This window comes from Vulpes lagopus, chromosome 6 (genome assembly GCF_018345385.1).
Source record: "Vulpes lagopus strain Blue_001 chromosome 6, ASM1834538v1, whole genome shotgun sequence".
Classification (NCBI taxonomy): domain Eukaryota; kingdom Metazoa; phylum Chordata; class Mammalia; order Carnivora; family Canidae; genus Vulpes; species Vulpes lagopus.
Genome location: NC_054829.1, coordinates 50620471 through 50629988, shown reverse-complemented (window position 1 = coordinate 50629988; position 9518 = coordinate 50620471). Strand labels below are relative to the sequence as shown.

Sequence of the window (9518 nt, the reverse complement as noted above, 5' to 3'; positions counted from 1 at the left end):
TATTTCTCATACTACTGGAAAATAATGCCTTTATTTCTTCATTCTTGTTTCTCAGAATTATCACCTAAATAAGAGTGTGTATATGGTGCAAGTGGTATTGTGGGAGAGAAAAGGTGAGGGTAGAACAAAACATACTCTTTCTCAACACCTCTTAACTGATAATATTTTTAACATTAAAAAAAACCATTTTGATAGGAAGATATGGGCTCCAGGGATGTAAAGCTGAATAGGATCTAGTTTTTCTGGCTCTATTGCCCAGTGACCATGAATTTCATTCTCAATATTAAGACATTGCAGTATGAGAAAAGCAGAGAAAATATGAGAAAAGCAGAGAAGAAGAGAAAGTTTGTAAGTAGGTCCTTACAAACACGTGACATGTTTGTAAGACGTCATCCAAGTGGATGAAGTCTCAGTACTACAGGGAAAAAGAATAGGCAGGCTTAAGTTCTAGTCTTCATCTAGTTCTTGAGACAAAGACTTAATCCTTTAGACAGCCGAGGTTTATAGTAAGAAAGAAACAAGAGACAGGAGGTAAATTTGCTATAAAAGCTATTGAGATGATTTATATTTCACCTCTGCTGTTTACCCATATCATTTGAATCAAGGCATTGTCTTTTTCTTGCATTGGTGAAATTGCAAAATCTCAGATTATGAAAGATTTGTTTCTCTAAACAATATTTTATTGAACAATGTATATTTTTCTATGTGCATGGTTTGCTCTTTTTTATCTGAGGGAAACTGATTCTGTGCTTTGTTGGGTACTGGTGTCAGAGGCTAGAGTTTTTCATGTGTTTAGCATGTAGTGGGGTACACCCCTGTCTTAGTGTATTAGTTTTCTATTGCTGTATAACAAATTGCCACAACCTAGTGGCTTAAAATAATTTTGGTCTCTTTATTATCTTACAGTTTTGTAGGTCAGGAGTCTGGGCATGTGGTGGCTGGGTTTTTTATTATATATATATATATATATATATATATATATATATATTTTTTTTTTTTTTTTCCCCCCTCAGGGTCTTGAAGGTGAAGGCTGTAGTCAAGGTGTTGGTCAGGCTGAGGTTGGTCCTATGTGAGGCCCTAGCCTTCTTTCAGGCTCACATTTTTGTTGGCTGAATTTAGTTCCTTACAGCTGTAGGACTGAGGTCACCAGTCCTAGTTATTGGACAGGAACTATTCTCAGTTTTTAAAGGATACTCTCAGATACTAGCTATATGGCTCTCGTAGAACCTCATGGCTTACTACTTCAAAGACAGTAAGAGAGTTTATTGTCCTTTAAATCTCTTCCTTCTAGAAGGTTTAAGGTCCCTTAAAACAGGTTCACCTGATTAGGTCAGGCCCACCAAAGATAACCTCCCTTTTGTTTTTGTCTTCATTAGTTTCAGGTGTACAACTTCATGAACTGACAAGTTTATACATTATACCATGTTCACCACAAGTGTAACTACCCTGTGTCTCATCACATTGCTATTGCAATATAGAATAATCTCCCTTTTATTTTACCCAAAATGAACTAATTTATGATGTTAATTACATTTGAAAAATCTCTTCATTTTTAACATAATAGATCACTTAATCAAAGGAGTAAAATCCATCATATTCACAGTCTAGTTCACACTCAAGGAGAGAGGATTATACAGGATATGTATACCCAGGGTGGGGATCATGAGGTGGGCATCTTAGAATTCTGCCCACTACTCTTTGTGTATTCTTAGAGACTACAATTTCATTTCATATTAAACTAAACAGGGGATAACTAGGGATTTGAATCGGCTGAGAAAAAAATGCTGTTTTGTTTGTCTCATTTTCTCATGTATTGATTTTATCTTCATACCTAAAATTTTGTAAATATCTCAAGATCTTGATGTTGGAACTACTGAGGTATAAATAAATACTAAGAAATATTTATTTTTTTAAAAAAATCAACATGAATATTTAAATGTTCACAATTTTAGATTATTTGGGTCACATTTCCTTTCATTCATTCCATTAAGCTAATATCTTTTTGGTTGATAAAATTTTATGATAGTGTGACTCAGTGATCAATTTTATTTTATTTTTTTAGTGATCATTTTATATTGAGCATTTTTTAAAGATTTTTTTGTTTTTAAGTAATCTCTATACCCAATGCGGGGCTCAAGGGCTTATATATCACCCCCAAGATCAAGAGTCTTACCCTCAACTGACTGAGCCAGCCATATGCCCCAAAACAAAGCATTTTGAAGGTTGTGTCACATTATAGTTTTCTAGTATGTTTGTTTTGAGTAAACATAGTTAACAAATGAGCAACTTTTTGCTATTTTTTTTCTAATTACATGGTTAATGGTGGAAAATTTAGAAAATGCATGTTACCTTGTTACCTCAGGCTTTATAAACCAAAAAACAGATGTAGTCCTGTTTTAATACCATAATACTTGGGACAGTGTCCATCTTGTCATTTCTGAGCCCTGTATATCGGATGGTGGGTAAGAGTACTAGTATCAGATACCCCTGGATTTGAAGTTGAACTTAGCTATTTACTTGGTGTGTGAGCTTGGGCAAATTATGAAAGTTCCCTAATCTTTTCCTCCTTTGTAAAATTGTGACAATAGTCATCACTATAATTCTATATTTATTTTGCAGATTAAATGAAATGTAAAATGCTTAGCATACTATATCACACCTAGTTATACTCAGTAAATGTTAGCTACTAATACCATCATTATATGTGAATTTATCAGATCAATGTTCTTTTCTAATGTCAAACATGTTTAGTTTGTCTTATAACCTAATATTGTAGTGGGATGAAAGGTATAATTGAAGGTATAAAGCACTGGTAGGGTAATAGTAGGCAAGTACTGGTCTTGGGAGACAAGAGTTGGGGTGAATCTGGTGGCAAACAGAAACCTGAAACATGGAGAGGGGATTAGATGGTCCTTGGACCTGCTAGGAGATCTGGAAGAGGAATTATCACATTTCCTAATTCTAGTCTTGTTTTCCTCAATTTGGTCTCCTCTCTGGGGTCAGAATTGTCTTTCTAATAAGCAAATCTGTATTCCTTTCTTCCTCCAGAACTTTTAGTGATGTTTTATGGTTCAACTGGTGGAATTCAAACTCTTGGATAGTGTGCAATGTTGGTTCTTTATGATCTCACCTTGTCTGTCTATCTATTCCTTTTTTAAAAAAAAAATTTTACACAGAGACAGAGATATAGGCAGAGGGAGAAGCAGGCTCCATGCAGGAAGCCCAATGTGGGACTCGATCCCGGAACTCCGGGATCACACCCTGGGCCAAAGGCAGGCACTCAACCGCTGAACCACCTAGGCGTCCCTGTCTATCTATTTCTATCACCTTTTACTTCTTCCCTAATTTACTTCCTCTTTACTTCTTTTCCTAATGATTTCCTCTACCTGGAATGCTCTGCCTTTCCTTTTGATCTGCTAAATTCTTACTACAAGTTTCACCTCAAAGGTACTTCTCGTAACCCTCACAGATTCAGAAGGCAGATGTGGACACTTTATTCCACTGTACTCTGCAGAGTCCTCTATCATGGTAGTTGTCATCATGCATTTCTATCTTTCCCACTAGATTATAAGGAGGGGGCCATGTATCGTCAACTCTACCACACCCTTGGCTCAGCACTTGTTCAGATACTTCACTGTTTTAATTTCACAGAAATGGTACCAGAAGCCTGGTAGCCAAAATGAAAAGGTACTGCATACTTAGGTATACGGTTTTTTCTTAAAAAGAGGGCATAGGGGAGCCTGGATGGCTCAGTTGGTTGAGCATCCAACTCTTGATTTTGACTTAGGTCAAAATGATATTGCGGTCCTGGAATCAAGCGCCATGTCAGGCTCCATGTTCAGCAGGGAGTCTGCTTGTGATTCTCTCTCTCCCACCCTCTCTGCTGCTTCTCCATTCACATGTGCTTCCTCTCTCTCTATCCCTCTCTAAAAACAAATAAATAAATCTTTTAAAAAAGAGAGGATATTATATTAATTTGTCCAGGTAATTTTCCTAGGACTATAAAGTGGAAGCAACTGAGTTCAACCAGAAATTATCTATTCAGCTTTCAGAAGTTGTCCTCAGAGAAAGATCTCACAGATAAAATAATATCTCAATCCAGGCATCCTAACCATATTTGAACCCATGGAAAAGCAATGTTAAAATATCACTTTCAAATGTACCAGAATTATAGCCAACTGCTCCAGGTTTTGTGAGGCCTGAAATTTATTGTTTTGGAGACTGCCTCTAAGAAAAATAATTAAAAATTATGAAAATAAAATTGAGAACAAAAATATATATTTGTTTACAATAAAAAAATCATAACAGATTGTAGATTAGTAAAATCTGACATATATTACAAATGTTTCCTTTAGTTTGATTTTAGCTTACATAAGGCTATTTCCTTTATTATGTTAAAGAACAAAATTAAAGATTATTGGACCAAATGGAGAGTTAAGCAGGGACTCTAATCCAACACAAAAGCTAAGCTCTAGGGTTAAGGTTTGGGGGAGGAATCCAGTGCCTATCCCATGTTAGGAAATCAAAGTATCTGAATGCTGCTGATTGGCTGTCCTATTTGGTCTGATCAGGTTAGTTAGGCCCTAGATAAGTATAGAGCTGCCTGTTTTTGAATCTTCTAGAAAGTGATTTATTTTTGTGTACAAGAAGTACTCACTTCCAGACTACAGTATTTTGTTGTGGTTGCTTTGTAAGTGAGGTGCCCATTTCAGGATCATTGCACCTTGAGTAGTCGTTTTAGTAGCAATTAGGTCTGTACTGCTGTCAGCAGGTTGGGTGGTCAGGTCAGGATTTATTATCACTCCTTTTCATCATTCTGCTTATCCAGAGAAGGGCTGACCATAAAGTGTTCTATCTCTTTTTGGCACAGAATCATCACTTCAGTGTCCTTTCTAGATAACAGCTGCATGATATAATGAAAGCACCTGCTAATTCCTTGAATGAAAGCAAAAATAATTATTATGGAAAAATGAAGTCCCATTATTATAATTTAGAAAATTTCATGTAGATCAGCTTCAAATATGACTTAGTCAAAGCTAAATAAATAAAAACTCAGACTTAATTTGTTTATTCTTTGAAGCCCAATCAGCTTTTTAAAGAGATTTCTTCTCCCTATTTGCCTTAAAGCATTACCAGAAACAGCAGAATGTATTAGCCAGAGAACAGATACCCCTTGTGAGGCCAGTAAGTGCTTTAAAGTTTAGTGATCTCTATTACCATGGTAGCAAATAACTCTTTGGCTATGCCTATATGGCATTTACAATCTCCTTTGTAATTTCAGCCATCATATTGTGCACTCTGTTTCTTTTAGGCAACTTTCATAATTTCTTTGTCATTTATTCTACTGCTTACAAAACCTTCCTACATTTTGCTTCTCATATCACAATTTAACATTGTATAAACCTTAATCCCTCCAGATAAAGGGAAAAATACATAACTATTTAGCTATAACTCAGGACGTATGTCTAGGACTGCTCTTACAAATACTCCTTTAATGAATCCTGATTCACTGTTTATAAATGGCTTTTTCTTGAAAATGGCAGATATTTCCTATACAGGACAAGTATTCATCCTGGAATATTCAGCCATTATATCAACTTTATTGCCTAATGCTCTATTTTCCCAACTGGCAAAACTAATAATTTTGAGTTGAGCCTGAATACTGGCAAAAAGGAAAATGGTAAACACTTACCATATGGTAGACACATGATTTATGATTTTGAGGTGCTATGGAAGCAAAGGGGATTTGACACATTCAGATAATCTGATAGGAAAATAATGAAGTGATAAATGTCATATTAGAAGTTATTAAATTCTGAGGAATTATCAGTTGTGGAAGCATAAGATCATATTTCTGAAATCAACATAGAAGCCAAAGGCAATGTGCTTGCTGATTTCTCTGCTAAACAAGTAGCTCTTGTTATCCTACTTGTCTGGGTGCCACTAATTTGATGTTTATCCTCATCAGGCTTTCTGAAGGACAATTGGCTATATTTAGATAAACTACAATCGCCAAATGTTAATTTTATAACTATTATTTCTTCTCCATTTACTAGTTGTAATATAAGGAAACATTTTCCTTCTCCCATTACTTTACCTATTCATTTGTTTTTTTTATGGAAGTATAGACTCATAGATTTCTTCTTATCCTATGAATATTCTGTTGCTACTATTATTTGAACACTCAGTTTATTTCATATTTAGTGAGTAGAAACCCTCAAACTGAAACCTATGTCTTTTTGGCTTACCTCCATCATTTTTTAAGCACAGTTTTACTTTCTGGAACTACAAGATGTCCCAGGCTCACTTTTTACTTTCCTTGCCTCAACACTAAGAGTCAACTATATTTCCAGTGAGGCCAGTTTCTTTTAATGGGAGATGGTATTTAGAAACCAAGATCAAGATTTAATGAGGGATGGTATATTAAAAACCAAGATCAGGATTTAGGATGTATTCCTTGCAGATGGTGTCTTTCCTTCTGGCTCTTAACAGGCAATACTAAAAAATTTAAATAGAACTATATCCACTTACTATTTCTATCTATCTATCTATCTATCTATCTATCTATCTATCTATCTATCATCTATCTATATATCATCCATCATCCATTCATCCATTCAAAGCATGAGTTTATACTAATTACTTTCATTGCAATTCAACACCATGGAATTATTCTAGCCTTCTTTCCATATTTGTAACTCCCTTCTCCAACAGTAAGAGATTTAGTTTATTTAATCCTCTAAATATTTAATCATTTGCTTAGTTCTACAATGCACAAAAGGTAGTTTAAGAACTGTAAACTCAGGCAGCCCTGGGTGGCTCAGCGGTTTAGCGCCGCCTTCGGCCTGGGGTGTGATCCTGGAGACACAGGATCGAGTCCTGCATCGGGCTCCCTGCGTGGAGCCTGCTTCTCCCTCTGCCTCTTTCTCTCTGTGTCTCTCATGAATAAATATGAATAAATAAAACATCTTAAAAAAAGAATTGTAAGCTCATTTTACCATCAAAAGCAGACCCTCTAACTAGAGTTTTAGTATTTGTTTATAGTTTTTTTTTGTTTTTTTTTTTTTTTTTGGCTTCAGACTCAGGGTATAGAGTCAAAGTACTGTTCCAAAGTTACTCAGGTTAGTTCTATTTTTTCTCTTCAGTGTAGTTATTTTTTTTTTAAATTTGGGATATAGTTATATTATGTCTCTGTTATTTGCAGTTTTATTTTCCTAGTGTTTTAAATTTTATTTTTTGAGTACATAAAAACAACATGATTCAGTCAATGTCAAAACTACATATAAATATATATTCAGAAAAGAGTCAACCCTTTCCACAATCCCTCCACTCTGTTCCCACTTAGCCCCTATATGTAACTAATCCCATTAGCTCCTGATTCATCCTTCTTAAATTCCTTTTTTTTGAAAATTAGAAAAATATGAAACATTTTAAGAATTTGTATGTCATCCTTGCACAGGGGTTACAATAATGTTTTTTGTATTGTTTCAGTTTTAGTATATATGCTGACAAAGCAAGCACTACAGGCTTTATTTTTATTGCCTTGTGATAGCAGCAGACATAATAAAATAATAATTAGATTTTTGGAGGTTTGGCATTGTTGGAGCCCCAAATTGGCCTGCTGGGCTTTATTCTTAACTTTTCCAATGTTTTACCAGTTTACACTATCAGCATTAATTGTAGTCTTATATATTTTAGGATGGTTTAAACTGAACAGGGAAAAAGTAAAAAGTAAGTTAAAAAAATAAACTGAACAGGGCTTTCCCTTCTTAGCCTTGGAAGAGTTTGCTATTATGAATAGGCTATTCAGTTTGAACTGATGTGAAACATTTTATTTTTTCCTTCGTATTTCTTTTATTTTTTTCTGATAATATTCTGCTGCCTGTTTTACTTCCTTTAAATTGATTTCTTGCCATTTACTTGGGTTCTGCTTTGTAACTAGCCATTTTTGTTTTTAACAAGTAGGGCTTAATGAACTGACTTTAATCAGCTGCTATGTTTATGCTGGAATATTTTTTAAAGGTTTTGAAAATCTGATTCTCAATACTTTTTAATTTAATTTTGGAATTTGTTTCAAATTAGTTTGATAGGGAAGACTTGGAAAGACTTCTAAAATATCTGAGGTAAGTGCTCTTCTATTTCTTTAAACTTTCCTTTATTCCTGATATCATACATTGTGTTTATTGGAGTCCCAGCCAACCCTTTTTGAACCAATTTGACCTATTAATGGAGAAGCTGGAAACCTAAGTTGATGTAGGTATGGCAGCCCTGGACTACAGGTGCTTATGATTGAAATCTCCCACATGAAAGGTCTAGAGTTAGAATTTCCAGGTGGAGGATTTCTAGTTTATAGCTATGAGGGGCAGAACAAGGTCAGTCTATGTCAAGTTTTAGCATCTGCTGGCTGTAGACAAAGATCTTATAAAATTTCTTCCTTTAATTCTGGGTTTGGATGAGTATGTATATTTTGTGCTTTGAACAGAATGACCTGTCATAGAAAGGCCATATGGTATAATGCAGTTTTTGACTATGACTGCCATTGACAATATATTTTTGCTTATATTTTTTCAATGAATATATATTTATGTAGAAGTTATATACTTGTTCTACTATACTCATATAATTTTAAGTCATAAAGCAAAAGTAATAATTAATGCTATATATACAGTATACAGCATTGAATTTATGTGATAAATTTCTATTTATTGTACATATAAATAGAACTTTTAATAATTTCTTTTCATGCTAGTAGATGATCTTGTGTACATCTTGGGTGCATAGACCCCACTTTGGAAGCCATGGCTGTGATGAAAATTACACAGAATTTAGAAGACTTACGCTCTAATACTGAGTTTATGGTTACTGACATAGTAATCCAAAGAGGTTTACCTATTATCTGTACACTTTACTCTCCTCTTTTGTAATGAGGATCAAATAAAATGATATATGTAAACTTTCTAGTATATCATTTGGTATAAAATATTTTCAACAAATTTTAATAGAATCTGAACAGTATTTCATATTTTTTTCAAGAGCTGTGATCAGGGAATACATTTAGACATAAATGCTAATGAAGAGTGAAGGAATTTTATTATGATCATTTATATTACTTGATGAGGTAAGCAAAAGTTTGCCCAATGAAAAATTTATCTGAAAATTTCAGTATTCTTTTCTACCTGATCACATTTATGATTTCTCAGCAATACATCAAATTCACTTCCTGTACTTGTAAATTAAAATATATATATATTTATTGAATGCTTGGCATTATTCAGCCTCTGTGCAAGGTAACAGAATTGTTGAAAAGATAGGTATGTAGATTGTTATTTACTTGAGATTTTGTGTGCTTTGTTTTTATTTGATTGATTTTCTCCAACTAAGTTTAATATTTCAGTTATACAAATCATGAGTTCAACATGGTTTACAGGAGAAAGTATGGAATTTGAAGTTAAATATATGGGTTCAAATTCCATCTCTGTGGATTGTAAACCATGCAATCTCAAGCAATATTGTTGAAC

The 9518-nt window shown here is 34.1% G+C and overlaps 1 non-coding gene across 1 annotated transcript; it reads right to left on the bottom strand.

The window, feature by feature from the left end:
* Window positions 1–7414: 7414 nt before the first annotated feature.
* On the bottom strand, window positions 7415–7521 carry LOC121494004. Its single transcript, XR_005988652.1, has one exon. It is a non-coding gene; the product is annotated as a U6 spliceosomal RNA (small nuclear RNA).
* Window positions 7522–9518: the final 1997 nt, after the last annotated feature.